Here is a 16306-nt window from a genome sequence, read left to right as displayed (position 1 = left end):
ACATTCCTTTTCCTTCATACTTCTTCCTTCCCCTTCAATGTTTCTGCCAGAAGGAGAAATCACTGGCTCCAAAAGCTTGCCCATTTCTTTAGCTTTTATATTTTTCTTTTGCCACTGGTTACTGTGTAGATTTTTTACCTATCCAATTATATTCTCAAAAGTTGATTATTTTTGTTAGTGTGTTTTAGTCAGTTGATTATTTTTGTTATCGTGTTTTAGTCAGTTCATATGACATCTCTCTATGATGTGAAATGTTTCAGGGATTTACAACTAACATACATTTTCTCTTTGAAACCGGGGTTACTTACTGCTCATTTATATAACTGGTCCCTTTTTATCTTAATCAACAATAAAATCAGATAAAAAAATGCAACCCAACAACATACAGATATAATCTATTCAGAAATATACAAAGTAGGAGGAGTAGTCAAGTAGAAATGATTTCAATTTTTTCTTAGAACTCTCATTATCTGTCATCATTTTCAGTTCACAATGGAGATGGTCAAACATTTTTATGGCTCCTTTCTGAGCAAGTGTAAGGCTACATTGTGGATGTTGGGGTGTGCTTTTTTCATTGTGTTATACTTATGAATATTACTATGATTTTCAAATGTGCAGGAATCATCATACATATTTTTGCTTTATCACAACATACTTAACCCACTCATATGTAGCACAAACTCCTGCAGAAATTTGTCCCCTGTCAGAAGAATTTTATCATTCAAGTTGCACACTGTGTTAGCACACATTAATCACATAAATATAAATTGACATAATACGCAAAATAAAATTTAATAATTGCGACTTGTGACGACCTGACAGGATTCAATATCCAATATGAATTTCCTGAGTAGGAAAATATCACAGATTTAAGATGCAATAATTTCAGCCAGGTGCTCACAGTCATAGCTGCTACTTCCATATGGAGATTCAGATCTCTTTTCAGAAACAAAGTTGAGTAGATCAGAATCTGCAAATAGTAATTTTCACAATACATTCACTACACCATTAAATATATCATGATATACAAGATCTTTAGCTCTGAAGAACAGCATTAGTCTCTGGTGACTTAGACAACATTTTAGTAATTGATATACTGATACAAGGTTGCTAATTTTTGAGTTTCTTCTGTGTCGCAGGTAAGAGCATTAAATTTATATCTAACAGGTGCCAGTGTACAGCTGCTGGCCACTGTCCAATTTTTCTTTGGAGTCTCTCAGAAGTATGCACTTCGAATAAACCACAGAAACTGACTGCAGTTATGTACAGATGTATATTTACTGTGAAATATACTTAAGGTACATAGCATATCTTGAGCTGTAAGGACATGTGTGCACATGATAGGTTTTATTAATTGCATTCAACATTGTAATAAGAGTGTTGCACCCATGAGTGTATCTGATTTCAGTTACAAGTTATTTGTGTATTGGGTGACATGACTTTATTATAGAAACAATTACCAGAAATGAAGACTTAAAATTAGGTTTGCTGAGCAGCTGCTGTTTTTCAGGAAAGAGAACAGACAAAAGTGAACTACAAAATAATCAAAACAAAAAGTACAGTGTACACAATTTTGAATTACAGCAAATGCTCATGATGTTATCAAAATTCTACAGTAGGTTCTTCTGCTAATAAGTGGACTATTTTTGATACAGAACTTCATACATTCACTTAATAGTACAAAAAATTTCATTTGCAAAATGATTTTGAGTCCATGTTGAACTGTAGGAGTCCCTAGTGGATCCTTCTTCGGGTAGAAGGATTGAAAGTGAAGGAAGAAGGATAAAGGAAAAGGTTGAGTGAGGTTTAGGAAACGGGGCAAGTTTAGAACAAGTCACCCAGAATCCCGGGTCAGGGGAGCTACCAAATGGGATGAGAATGAAGAAAGGGGCAATCAGTCTTTCCTTCTCATCCCATCTGGTAAATCTCCCCTGATCCTGGGTTCCGGGCAGCTTTTCCAAACTCTCCCCATTTTATAAACCTTCATAGTCCTTTTCCTTCATACCTCTTCCTTCCCCTTCCACATTTCTGCCAGAAAGAGGAGCCACTGCCTCCAAAAGCTTCTCCAGCTACCACTTGGTGAGTAGATTTTTTGTCTATCCAGTTACATTAAATTTTTACATCATAATCTAATATCTGAAGTGGATACAGTATTAGGCTATGTGCCATTCATTTTGGTATGTGATCTAAATGATGCTATATGACTTGAAGATAATAAATAAACATCCCTCTAGTCTTTTCATTTCATCACCAACATGTTGTCCTTATTCCGGAACACCATTATGACAAGTTCTACTTACAGTAGGCCTACCCACAGCACCAACTCCTTCCTGAATCAACTGCTCAAAAAGATCTCAAGAAGAGTAAGTTCTGTACAAATAAACAGTATACCTTTTGTTCAACGTATCACTGTGAATAAGCAGCCAGCTGACAATGATTAGTTGTTGAGAGCCTGTTTTGCTTGGAACTGACAAAAATGCAAACATGATAAAGTCTGAGAAAAACCACAAACGACTCATCACATGTGACAAAACTACAACTCATCACAGGATTGGCATCCAATTATTGACAATTCTTGTCCTTCTAAAACACTAACGAAAAATGGTACCCAAGTAACCAATGATTTCACCAAGCATCACTGGCTTGCATGAAAAAAGTAGTAAAGGAGTTTTCAGTTCATTTTTGATATGTTTCTTTGCTGTTACTTGTAAGGTGTGTAGATTTGTCTGAGTTTTCAGTTTTCTAATCTCTTCATTGCTTAGAAACATATTTGAACAATCAAACACCAAATCCATGGAATCAACCTCTGCAAAAATTTTTCGTGGTATTGTGTTGAGGAGTAAAGACAGTTGAGTGTCAGCTGTCAGTCCTAACAACAGTGGCCACATATGCAGCAACAAAAGGCATACACAGACATTTGTCAAGAACATTCTTATGTTCATCCTCTTTTAACAAACGGCTTTCATTCAATTTATTTGCTGAAAAGAATATTGTTGTCCTGATGCTGCAACACAAATGAAGTCTCACAGAAATCATCAGTGAAAATAGATGGAGACATCTACAACATCTTCTCATGTCATGTGTGAATCCAAACTGTAACTAAGACTGCATGCCACAACTCCCACTAGCCAAGCTCATGAAGAACATGTGGGATACAAAACATGTGAAGCGAACATTGGAGTCCAATGTTTTTACAGGCCTGGCAATTTTCGGATAGTGCCAAGACTGTGGACTCTATGGCTTTGGCGTTCAGGCTGTTAAGTGAAGAGCCACTACACAAGTACCCAGTTCACCATACCAGTTTTACTTCATTCCACACTAAGACTGAAAATCTGTCGAAAATCCACCATTCATTAACAAACAAAACACCAGGAAACAAAAAAACAAAACATCTCTTCTAATCAATCTAAAACACAACCTTCCCACCTAAAACCACTCACCCAACAACAAATGTGCATTAAAAAGTTGATCAAACACTTACTCATTCAAAATAAACAAGAACTAAACAAAATTATGCAGCAACTCCATGTACCTAAAAAAAACAATACTAATAAAAAATTTAAAAAAAAAACCAACTTCAGCCACCGAAGCCATACAGTTGCAAAAACTTATGTGTACTTGTCATATCATCCCCCACAGTGACATCCAGCAGACAAATGTTGAATTTATTTGTTATACCTATGACAACTACTAAAAATTCCAAACCACAGAACAAAGCACTCACCACAATTTACCTTCAATTGCAACAACACACTAATAACAACATGATGAACAAGTTTTGAAACATCTAATATCAACACCAGAGAGTGACATAACATATTTCCACATGCCTCCTTCAAGTATACTGCCCAGTCATGTGGTCACATAAAACAATATCCCTATGTAATGAGGCACAGCCTAGGTCTGTCGACCAAAAATGAGTGAGAGTGGAGAAATTGTAATACAAAGGTAACTTGCCAAATAATTTACAGAATATACATTGGATTTTCACCAAGCAAGAAACAAATTGGCTTTACAAGTGCATACAGCACAATAGACCATCTGGTAATTATGAATGAAATTACAGATTGGAGAAGTGTGTATGTATTACAACTGTGCCTGGGATTTTTAAATTTTGAGCATGCTGTAACCAAATTCATAATGAGAATCCTAGAGAAATGAAACACTAATTCAACTTATGTTAATACATTTATTAACACAAGAGTTCATAGAGTAGTGGAAAAATCAAAATGGAAAGAGAAGTCAGACCAAGAGAGTCCACATCAGTAAAACCATCTCAGCAAATCTACAAACAGATTTCATGTCTATAAGATTGGAAAAATTTAAAGCAATATGTGTTGATGGCACATATGCAAACTAGTTATATTTTAATAATAAAAGTGCCCCTACAAATAATGGAAGAACTTAATACAGCACATTTGAAAATAGGCTTGAACGTCAGTTAGATTAGGGTTAAAATAGTGTGAAATCAACAAATTGCAAAGAAGGTCACACAAATTAACATTGTACTTACAGAATCATTTTATGAATTTGTTTACTTAGATCAGCTGAAGACAATGGCACAATGAATTTAAAATAATAAAAATTAGATAGCTTGACAAAAAGGTGAAACACCCAGAACACATGGTTGGATATCAATACAACCTCTGACACACCATCTTGCGGCATTGCCTGCTCAGCCACTCTCATTTTATAAAATATCTTTTTCATTAAAAGTCCATTCCTCACTACCATAATGCTAAACTGATAATACTTCTCAATGTTTAATTTTTGCACTGCCCAGCAAAATAGTGAAGCACCCAGAAGGGGAAGAGGAAATAAACTGAATATTCACATTGCGTAAGATATATGATACAGAAGAAGTACCCTGAGACTTAAAGAAAATGTAAGAATTCTGAAGAGTGCAACTGCACTCAGGGATGGGGGAGGGGCTCAGTGAGTGGTGCTGACAGGACGATAGGCCCAGGGGAAACACTGTGTACAGCATAAAACACCTTCTTTTTTTTTTTTTTTTTTTTTTTTTTTTTTTAAATCCAGTACTAGGACTGTTCAAAATATTCCAGAACTCTGTCTACAAAAATTTTCTACACTACACTAAACTCAATGACCATCTGTACTGGATAACACTAAGTCTTGTTGCCTGGAAAATGTAACTCTTTCATCCAGGTGATGACTATAAAGTGCCCCTGCTCTGCCTCTGGCTATGACTTACAGCACTGCCAAATCCAGCACTCTTCTCCTCTGGCCCTTTATACACATGGAAACCTGAGGACCAGTATTACCTCCACTCCCCTAAGAAGCCTGCCACATCTCAATACACTATAGATACATCCTACCCTAACAAAAACATGCAACCTTATGTGAAACAGCGTTAACAACCTATACTACACACCAGAGAAAAAAAACCACAAAAACACAATACATATCAATTATTTCCATTGTCTCAATGCATACTGAGCATGAGGTATTTCTGTAGTTCATCCCCTCATTTCTATTTCTCTGAGTCTTTCCTCACTTTCATTGCCACCGCCCATGGAATCACTCTGGTACACCACTGAATGGCTCTAGACACACAACATGCACAATTGATGACCGTGTTGGCCATTGTAGCTTTACATTTACAGTGAAATGGTCTCAGTCACTATGTAGGGGCCCTGCTACTGTGTCACCAAATTCTTCATTTTGCCCTTCAGACTATATGGACTCAAGAACCTAACCTTTTGTCCTATTTCATACTGCAGTAACATTCTCAGTCATTTCACTGCACCTTCTTGGTTCTATAATGCCTTTCTATTTGCTCACTGTACTTTTCTCCATATTTCGCTCACTTGTCTTCCAAATTCTCAGACTGATGCTCTATTCCTGCCTCATTTATATCCAATCATGTTTAACGGTGATGGAATCTTTTTTTCTATACACCAGCTTGAATGGTGACAATCTTGCGCTTGTGTGTACTTTAGAGTTGTACACACTCCCTACAATGGATAAATATGTGTTCCAGTCTGAATGGTGTGCATTCACATAATAACCAAGCATATTTCCTTCCTACAGTCTGACAAACTCATTCTGTCCCTCCATTAGCCTGAGGGTGAAGTTGACTTAATTTTGTCTGGCATGAAGTTTGTCACCTGGTGCATAGTTACCATACCTGGCACCACAAACTTCAGTATCTACCTATTCACCATTGCTTGTGGGACTGTGACTGCCTGCTTGTCGGGCATCTCTATATAATAAGAAAAATCGTCTATTATTGTCAGCACAATATGGTTACCTGCTGGTGTTCAGCTGAATGGTCCTAACATGTCTGTCAATTCTGTCAACCTCTGCAACAGCACCTACTCTTGATTCAAATCCACACACTGTCTACACTCTACACAATTTTTAATGTATTGATCAACATCATTCTTCCTACCTTTCTATCAATTTTGTCCGATACTCTTCATATTATCGCCATGGCCCAACAAGGTATGACTATGCATTTCACATAGTACTTCCCCCTACAATACCACTGGCACAACAATACGTGCTCCTAATTTAGTCTATCTACACAACAATCCATAATGCACATTTAATTGCTGTTGCAGCCTGCCATCCCTTAAGGTCCTGACCTAGTGCTTGTTTTACCACTATCTTCCTGCTCAATCCAACTGCATTTTTATGTTTTTCCCTGGTTTGCAGATTAATTCACACTCAAATTCACTGAGTTTTATTGCCCAACTTCTCAATCTACTGGATGGGTGCTTCAAATCTAGTAATCACTTCAAAGCAGCATGGTCCACCACTACCTTGAAATTTTTATCACACAGGTAACACTGGGAGTCTGTTACTCCATGCATTAAGCTACACATCTCTTCTCCAATGCAGAGTAATTCCCTTCTGTTCCGTTCAACTGCCTCACTGCAAAAGCAACAGGACATACCTGACCATTGACCTCCTGACTTAAACCAAGAGCATAATTCAATGCATCACATGATAAGATGAACTCCTTCTGCAACTCTGGAAAAATCAAAACCAGACTTGATGTTACCACCTTTTTCATTTTGACAAACACTTCTTGCCATTCCTCTGATCATACGAACTAAAAACCCTTTTTCAACAGCTTTATACATGGCCATGCTATATCTGCAATTCTCCTCACAAACTGCCTACAATAATTTGTGAGATCCAAAAAAGTTTGTAACTTCTTGATTATTCCTGGTTCCACAAAATACTGTACTGCTTGTATTAATCTAGGATCAGTTTTCACGCCATCCTCAATAATGGTATGACGTAAAGAATTGACTTCTTCCAGGGCAAAGTGACATTCCTTCATGGATGGTAGCATGGCCTCTGCATACACCCCGTATGCCCACAAGTAAAATACTTAACACTTGATGCAAACACATCGGCTATCCGTTATCGCCGGCCGGTGTGGCCGTGCGGTTCTAGGTGCTTCAGTCTGGAACCGCGTGACCGCTATGGTCGCAGGTTCGAATCCTGCCTCGGGCATGGATGTGTGTGACGTCCTTAGGTTAGTTAGGTTTAATTAGTTCTAAGTGCTAGGCGACTGATGACCTCAGAAGTTAAGTCGCATAGTGCTCAGAGCCATTTGAACCATTTGAACCTATCCCTTATCCATGTCAACCTACTGATTTCCTTGTACTCCAGCAGGTAATCTAACCACTGCACGGAGATCTTTAGGCAAACAAGTGCATACACTCCTTGACATTTTTAGTGTTAAGCCACACAGTAAAGCATCAAGTACTTATTGTTCATTCTACTGTGTGATCACTATGTTCACACCTCACTCTGTGATAAGTCAAAAGGGTGAATAATACAGCTTGATAATTCTATCCACAGAGTTTTCTAATGCATCATCAAACCTTCTAGACACCATACCCAACTGCTCACAAAAAAATCATGCACTGTTTCTTTTCCTATATCACTGCTCCAACCCACGTCTCAGCTACTCGAAAGTTTCTGCACTGCATAACACTTCTGCATACCATATGAACAACTTCAGTTCTTCCATTAAATGCAACCTTCTAATCTGCAATAATATTTTATATCCAAGCAACCTCCTATATCATCTAATGACTTGAGATCCCCACTACGAATGCTAACACATCCTGAGATGATCTGATTCACTAATGACTCTACAGCCTCATCTCAGATGACACCTTGTGTCTCTGAGTTGTCATTGCATCACTACACTCATTTTTACAAAAAAATGGTTCAAATGGCTCTGAGCACTATGGGACTCAACTGCTGAGGTCATTAGTCCCCTAGAACTTAGAACTAGTTAAACCTAACTAACCTAAGGACATCACAAACATCCATACCCGAGGCAGGATTCGAACCTGCGACCGTAGCGGTCTTGCGGTTCCAGACTGCAGCGCCTTTAACCGCACGGCCTCATTTTTACAACTCAGAAAAAAAATCACAAATAAGACAAAAACAATAATCCAACACTAACACAGACAGAAAACTCTGCAGCTACTTGTGTTACCAACCGACTTCTACCTTATCATGAGCAACCTGAACTCTCCACATTGTCTAGGTCTGTGTCCAAAATGATTACATGTAATGCAAATCACTGTTATAGATTCAGCACAAGGGGCAGAATGTTCAAGAAAATTACACTGTATGCAGACACTGTTGACCGTAAACAATTTCGTTATTAAATTTCAATACATGACATGTCACGGCTCAGTGAGACAAAATGCCTCAATCTGTTGTAACTGGCTGATACTGACTTTCACCCTGGTGCTGCATAGGTGCCCTGTGGTGCTGATGAAAAGCCCATGGCATGCACAGCTTGGAGCCTTGGTGCCCCCTTGCTCCACACGTGTTTATCATGTCAGTGCTTGGAGACAGCTGTGCAGGGTCTTCAATTTGTTACCCTCTGGCAGGAGTCAGACAGTGGGTGGTGCTGAGGCGCTAAGTCCCACTAGGAACTCAGTGCTGGTGGCAGTAGCCATGGACGGCAGATTGGCAAGGCTCCATATGGAGCTTAGTGCTGGAGACAGCAGGCACAGCCCTGTGTCGACCCCAAGGCTGGTGCTGGTGATGTCCAGTAATCTCAATGGGTGGCATGGCCCTTGGCACCGTGATGATGCTGCTGGAGTCCGACTATGAGAGAATCCCTTCTGCCTAAAAATTCAGACATTTATATCTCTCTGGGGCTAAAACCTGGGCCCTAGTTGCATTGCCCATAACAACAGACTTGCCCTGGTGCAATGACATCAGCCCACCTTCTATGGTCAATATCGCTGTGTGATGCAGTTTTCCACTGAGTACAGCTAGCCCTGTCTCACAATCCCCCTTACGTGTATTCTGACCCACATATCGCCACATTTGTGGCTACCAACCCACGGCTGTTAATGCAATGCTTTACAGCAGCTTTCTCATTACATCATATTATATTAGCTAAAAACTGGGTACTGGTATAACAATTCCAGTTTCAAAAACAGGCAGGTGCTGACTGGTGTGAATATTACCAAACTGTCAGTTTAATAAGTCATGATTGCAAAATACTGACACAAATCATTTACAGATGAATAGAACTAATAGAAACGAACCTCAGGGAAGATGAGTTTGGGTTCTGTGAAAATGTAGGAACATGGAAGGTAGTACTGACCCTACAACAGATCTTAAAAATAGTTTAAAGAAAGGGAACCCTAAGTATATAGCTTCTGTAGGCTTAGAGAAAGCTTCCAACAATGTTCACTGGAATATAATATTTCAGATTTAAATTGTAGAAGTAGTAAAATACAGGGAGCAAAAAGTTATATACAACTTGTACAGAAACCAAACGGCAGTCTTAAGAGTCAAAGGCCATAAAAGGGAAGTAGTGACTGAGAAGGAGTGAGATAGGGTTGTAGCCTACTCTGATGTTATTCAGTCTCCACATTGAGGAAGCAGTAAAAGAAACCAAAGAAAAATTTGGAATTAAAGTTCAGGGATGTGAAATAAAAGCTCTGAGATTTGCCAGTGACATCATAATACCATTAGAGACAGCAAAGAAGTTGGCAGCACAGCTGAACAGAATGGAATGTCTTGAAAGAAGGCTATAAGATGAACATTAAAAAAGAAATGCAAGGGTGATGGAATGCAGCCGAATTCAATCACATGATGGTGAGGTAATTGGATTCGGAAATGAGACACTAAAAGTAGTAGATGAGTTTTGCTACTTGAGTAGTAAAGTAATGGATGATGACTGAAGTAGAAGGGACAGAAAGAGTAGACTGACAATGGCAAGAAAAGCATTTTAAGAAGAGTTGAAATTTGTTAACAGTGAGTATTAATTTAGATGCTAGTGTACTCTGGAAAGGAAGTGAAATACGAACAATAAGCATTTCAGACAAGGAGAAAATAAATGCTTTTGAATTTTGGTGGTACAGAAGAATGCTGAAAATTAAGTGGGTAATTCACCTAACTAATGAGGAGGAACTGAATAGAATTGAGGAGAAACGAAACTTGTGGCACAACCTGACTAGAAGAAGGGATCGATTGATAGGAAATATTCCGAGACATCAAGGGACCACAATTTAGTATTGGAGAGATGTTGTGGGGGGGAGGGGGGGGGTGTTGTAGAAGGAGACCAAGAAATGAATACAGTAAGAAGATTCAGAAGGATGTAAGTTGACATAGTTATCCAGATATGAAGAGGCTTGCAGAGGATATAGCACCATGGAGAGCAACATCACACCAGTCTTTGGACAAAAGACCATAAGATCAACAACTTGTTTGAGAAAAAGTTACCAATAGAACTGTCAAACTTGGTAAAAAAAATTGTACAGTATAAGTGTGCTTCTGTGAACCACAATCATCAACAGTTCAGGAACATAGTTAAGTGGAATGAAAATTATACTTGTTGAGGAAAAATCTATGAGTAGTAATAACTATCAAACATGTATTATATTGAGCGAGGAAAAATCTATGAGTAGTAATAACTATCAAACATGTATTATATTGAGCATCACCTCAAAAGGCAGCTCTCAATAGACAGGGAGAGTGATAGGGAAGGGCAGAGGAGATCACGTTTGCTTATTAATTGCAGAAGAGAGACGAAATCACACTCCACACTGTTAATCTGTGTTGCTTCAGTCCAAAGACTGGTTTGATGCAGCTTTCCATGCTTCTTGATCCTGTGCAAGCATATTGATCTCTGAATAATTACAGCAACACATCTCTTTTTCTTCCTCTGTAATCCTCCCCCCCCCTCCCCCCCTTTCCCACCAACTCTTAATTTGGTGATCTCTTGATGTCTCAGAATGTATTCTGTCAACTGGTCCCATCTTTTAGTCAAGTTATACCACAAATATCTTTTCCCTCCAATTCTATTCAGTACCTCATTAGTTTTGTGCCCCCCCCCCTCCCCCATCTAATATTCAGCATTGTTTTACAGCACCACATTTCGAAAGTTTCTACCATCTTCTTGAATGAACTGCTTATTGTCCAGTTTCGTACAAAGGTACAGTCCAGATAAATGCAATGTATATTCACTGTTAATAAATTTAACTTCTTCTTCAGAAATGCTTTTCTTGCGATTGCCAATCTACATTTTATATCCTCTCTACCTCGGCTGTCTTAAATTACTTTACTGCCCAAATAGTAAAACTCATCTACTACTTTTAGTGACCCATTTCCTAATTTCATTCCCTAAGAGTCACCTGATTTAATTTGACAACATTCCGTTACCCTTGTTTTGCTTTAATGTTACACTAATATACTCATTTCAAGACACTGTCCATTCTGGTCCACTGCACTTGCAAGTCCTTTGCTGTCTCTGACACAATTACAATGTCATCAGCAAACATCAGAATTTTCTTTTCTTCTCCCTGAACTGTAATTCCTACCACAAATTTTTCTTTGGCTTCCTTTACTGCTTCCTCATGTACAGATTCATATTACCCATCCAAATTTATGGAGAACGTAACGAATTTTGTGAATGACTTTGATCAGTTTGCTGTGAAACAATCTACTGCTTGAGAAAAATCATACTTCATGCCTTGAAAGTGTATTGGAACTCACATGTTGATGATTTTGTTAACCACCCAAGTTAAGCAACTTTCCTGTTATACATAATAGCAACCTTTGGGGTGAAAATGTCAAGGAGTCAACTTTCTATTCCTTCATTAATTTCTTATGGTGTCACATTCTGTGTCAATATTCATAGAGTAAGAAATTGTTTGTCATGTATTAAGGTGGACATGTTAACCTCTTGAAGACCACACATGAAACAATTGGGCATACTAAAATCAGCCACACAATACATTTACTCCAGTATGAAGTTTGCTGTCAACAATCAATGACAATGTGAAACTGACATAACATTCATCAATACAATTGTAGCATGAAATTATCTATACTGTCCCTTACTCAACATTGGTGTGGTGCTCAAATATGTGAGGTATTCACACATAAAAGATATTTGCTAATTTACCCAATGATGTGAAGACTTTAATAGATGATAAAATTAACTTCAAACACATACTAAAATCATCACATTTAATTAATTAAATGTGACGAATTAATTTAATTAATGAAAAAGGCAATTATGCAACTGATCAACATGCTGATATATTTTTTTTACTGAGAAAATGCCTTATAAGTGTAAAGTGACTCATTCCATGTCACAATGAGAGGCCACATTTATGATCCATGGAACATGTAAATAATTAAGCAACTTCTTCAAATGACTTCGGGGGCTGTGACAGTATATTCATCTATAACTGCTGATATTTTGACAGGTTAAACTCCCCCCCCCCCCCCCTTTCTGTCCCTGGGTTAGTTTCAAAGGATTTTCCAGTTTTTTCCTTGAAAATGGTAATGGTAGGAAGAAGAGTTGCCTGTCAAAATACTGGTGGTTTTCAATAATTTACCTGGCAGCTTTGCTTCAAACAATTCAGGTGTTATACACAATGAGAAAAGCTTCATATTCCAAATAAACTAACTAGCTGACCAAGTAACTGTTTCTCCTTGGAAAATGTGTTTTATCATAGATATGTCACTCACAACACAGCAACCATCTTAGGATGCAAATTACCAATAAATAATGGCTACCAGTTTTTTAAATACTATTTATGCAATACATATTTTGACACACATCAAAACAAAATTCTTTTAAATCCTGAGGTTTTAAAGCAAAGGACTATAATCACCTTACTTTTGCCCAAGTTTACATCATAGTACCATTGTCACTGCTGTCTGAGTCTGTATCCAAACTGGCTGATTGGAAATTTATGGAGATTGGTTCATGGCTAATATCCAGCACCAACCACTTCTCAAAGTATACCTGAACCCTTTTAAAATGCCACACAATCTGCCAATGCTGAAGGGGAGATATTGTTTGTTCCATCATCACACACAAGCAATTCAATGTCTGCTATCTTTATCACCCCCATCCCCTCTCCCTCCCCTCCCCATCTTTCAGCCACATAACTGTTTAACCAGTGCCCAAATTAACTTAAGCGGATTATATTAGAGGTGTTATGCTGTCAAAAGCAAAACTGTGTGGCAACATTCACATAAAACTAAGTCCAATTTGTATGTTTTCACTAGTGATTTGTTTAAATTAATTAACTGCAGGAGTCTGACATGTGCCTGGCCTATAGTGTAAACATTTTATTTTTTATTTTTAAGCCAGATCATACATAATATAAGCTTGTTTGGCATTTCTGTCACACTGTAACAGTTGAATGATATCTGGCTGGCTTTGTTTACATCAAAATGACTAACTATGAACAATATTTCTAAGAATTTCTATTCAGTGGACCATTTCTTGGCATTAAAATCACTCATTTATAAATGGTACGTATTGCATTTTTTTCTTACTTCTAAATACAAATTTGTTCCAGGGGGTGGGGGAAATCTCTCATCATAAGGTTTTTCTAGAATGATACTGATTCACCTATATTTCATCAAGGTAACACATGTCTGAACCACATCTAATTACAATATATTTTGGCGGCGGGGGGGGGGGGGGGGGGGGCGGTGTGGGTATGTGGTTTGCACTTCAACTAGCTCCTTCATTACACTGAAAATTTTCTTCCATCATTACATTTAATGTAGTCAAAATCAATATCATCTAAGAATCTTGTTATTCATGATGCATTACCCTTAAGGTCAGTTTCCTTCTGCACTTACGCAACTTTCTAAAAGTTTTAGGTAATGCCAGATACTCGCCATTAACATACAACTTAGACACAGAGTCACTTAAAACATCCTTGTCGAATCTCCCTTCATGCTGTAGACACCTTATGATTTGGGAGTTTGCCAGCTGCTATGAAACAAAGTGTTCCTAACATTTCTACAGTTGTGACACTTCCATTTACACTCCACTGTACATCTCTCCTAGTGACACCACAGCCAGTTTGAGATCCTTCATGTGATTTGATTTTGATTTGATTTGATTTATTTCGTGTTCCATAGGTCCAACTGTGTTGGATACACAAGGACGTGGAACGAGTCAGTTTTTTACAAATACAATCTGATAATCTAATAGCATATACAGAAATTTGAGTACATAATTATATAAAAATTTATACAGTAAATTCTTTGGGCAGCAATACAGAAAAAGAAAATACATATTTTCTTAGAATCATTAAAACACTACAGAACACAGATACGGAGAACACACAGTTACAGAGCTCAGGTTAAATAAAATTCATAGTGGCATTATGTCAACTTGTATTATATAATATTAAAATATTACAATTTATTTAGTTAAAAATTCATCTAGACTGTAAAAAGCTTTTTCTAGCAAAAATATTTTTAGTGCTTTCTTAAACTCACTCTTGTTATGAATCTCTGTCTTTATTTTGGGAGGAAGAGCATTGAAGAGTTTTGCTCCAGTGTAGTGGACACCCTTTTGTGCCAAGCTCAAATTTCTGAGTTCACTGTGTATGTCATTCTTCCTCCGTGTATTATGCTCGTGATAATTACTGTTTGGTTGAAATATCTCTATATTTTTACAAACAAAACACATGAGAGAAAAAATATATTGGCATGTAGTTGTGTATATTTTAAGATTACGAAAACTATTTCTACAAGAGTCTCTTGGGCGCAATCCACATATAATTCTTAAAGCTCGCTTCTGTGCAATGAACACTTTCCTTGCTAATGGCTGGTTGCCCCAAAAAATAATTCCGTACTCAATGAGACAATGAAAATAGCCATAATATGCCACTTTTGCAGTGTTAGGTTCAACACATGTAGTGACAACCCGTAAAGCATAGGTAGCAGAGCTTAGCCTCTTACAGAGGTCAATAATATGTGAAGACCAGTTCATTTTCTTGTCAATGTGCACTCCAAGAAATTTTGTTGTTTCCATTCTAACTATTGGTTGATTACCACATGTCACACTTATCTCTCTCTCTTTTTCTGTTTTTGTACAGAATTGAATAAAGCTGGTCTTACTGGAATTTAATGAGAGACCATTCACCTTGAACCAATTAACTATATCTGAGAGTATGTGATTAATGAGTTCCTCAAGATTGTTGTCTGTTCTACTGCTCATAAAAATTGTGGTATCATCAGCAAATAATGTAAATTTACACGGCAGGCTTGTACATGATGGTAGATCATTTATAAAAATCAGGAATAATAGTGGCCCAAGAATTGAGCCCTGGGGCACTCCACATGTAATGGAACTCCATTCAGAATCTGAGGAAGTGTCACATACTCCACCCGAGCTATTCAACACAACTTTTTGTTTCCTGTCTTGGAGGTACGATTGTAGCCAATTGCCTGCAACACCACTTATTCCTACTAATTTTGCTTTTTGCAAGAGAATCTGGTGATCAACACAGTCAAACGCTTTGGATAAATCACAGAAGACACCAAGTGCTAGCATTTTTTCATTAAGAGTTTCTAGGACTTCATTTGCAAGTGCGTAGACTGCATCTTCTGTTGAACGGCCCTTTTGAAAGCCAAACTGGCTCTTACTGAGAACTTCGTTCTTCATGAGATGAACAGTAATTCTTACATGTATTAGCTTTTCTAGAATTTTGGAGAAAGCTGTCAGCAAAGAGATAGGTCGATAGTTAGTTAGTTCAGCTTTATCACCCTTTTTGTACAGGGGCTTCACAATGGCATACTTAAGTCTACTGGGAACAACACCTTTCTGAAGGGAAGCATTGAAAATATGACAGAGAATGTCCCTTATCCACACACAAGAATATTTCAATAAATTACTAGATATATTATCAACCCCTGCAGAATTCGTACTTTTTAGAGACATGATGATTTTTTGAATTTCTTCTACAGTAACAGGATTAAGGTGCATTTCTGAAATTTTGTTTGAATATACGGCTTGACAAAG

The 16306-nt window shown here is 37.7% G+C and overlaps 1 protein-coding gene across 1 annotated transcript in view; it reads right to left on the bottom strand.

The window, feature by feature from the left end:
• LOC126236667 (cytoplasmic dynein 2 heavy chain 1) overlaps nt 1–16306 on the bottom strand; it is an 873274-nt gene that overhangs the window by 282148 nt on the left and 574820 nt on the right. The window lies entirely within an intron of this gene.

The sequence above is a fragment of the Schistocerca nitens genome, chromosome 2, assembly GCF_023898315.1.
Source record: "Schistocerca nitens isolate TAMUIC-IGC-003100 chromosome 2, iqSchNite1.1, whole genome shotgun sequence".
NCBI lineage: Eukaryota > Metazoa > Arthropoda > Insecta > Orthoptera > Acrididae > Schistocerca > Schistocerca nitens.
Note: the sequence above shows the minus strand (reverse complement) of the source record. Positions and strands in the feature narration are given on the sequence as shown.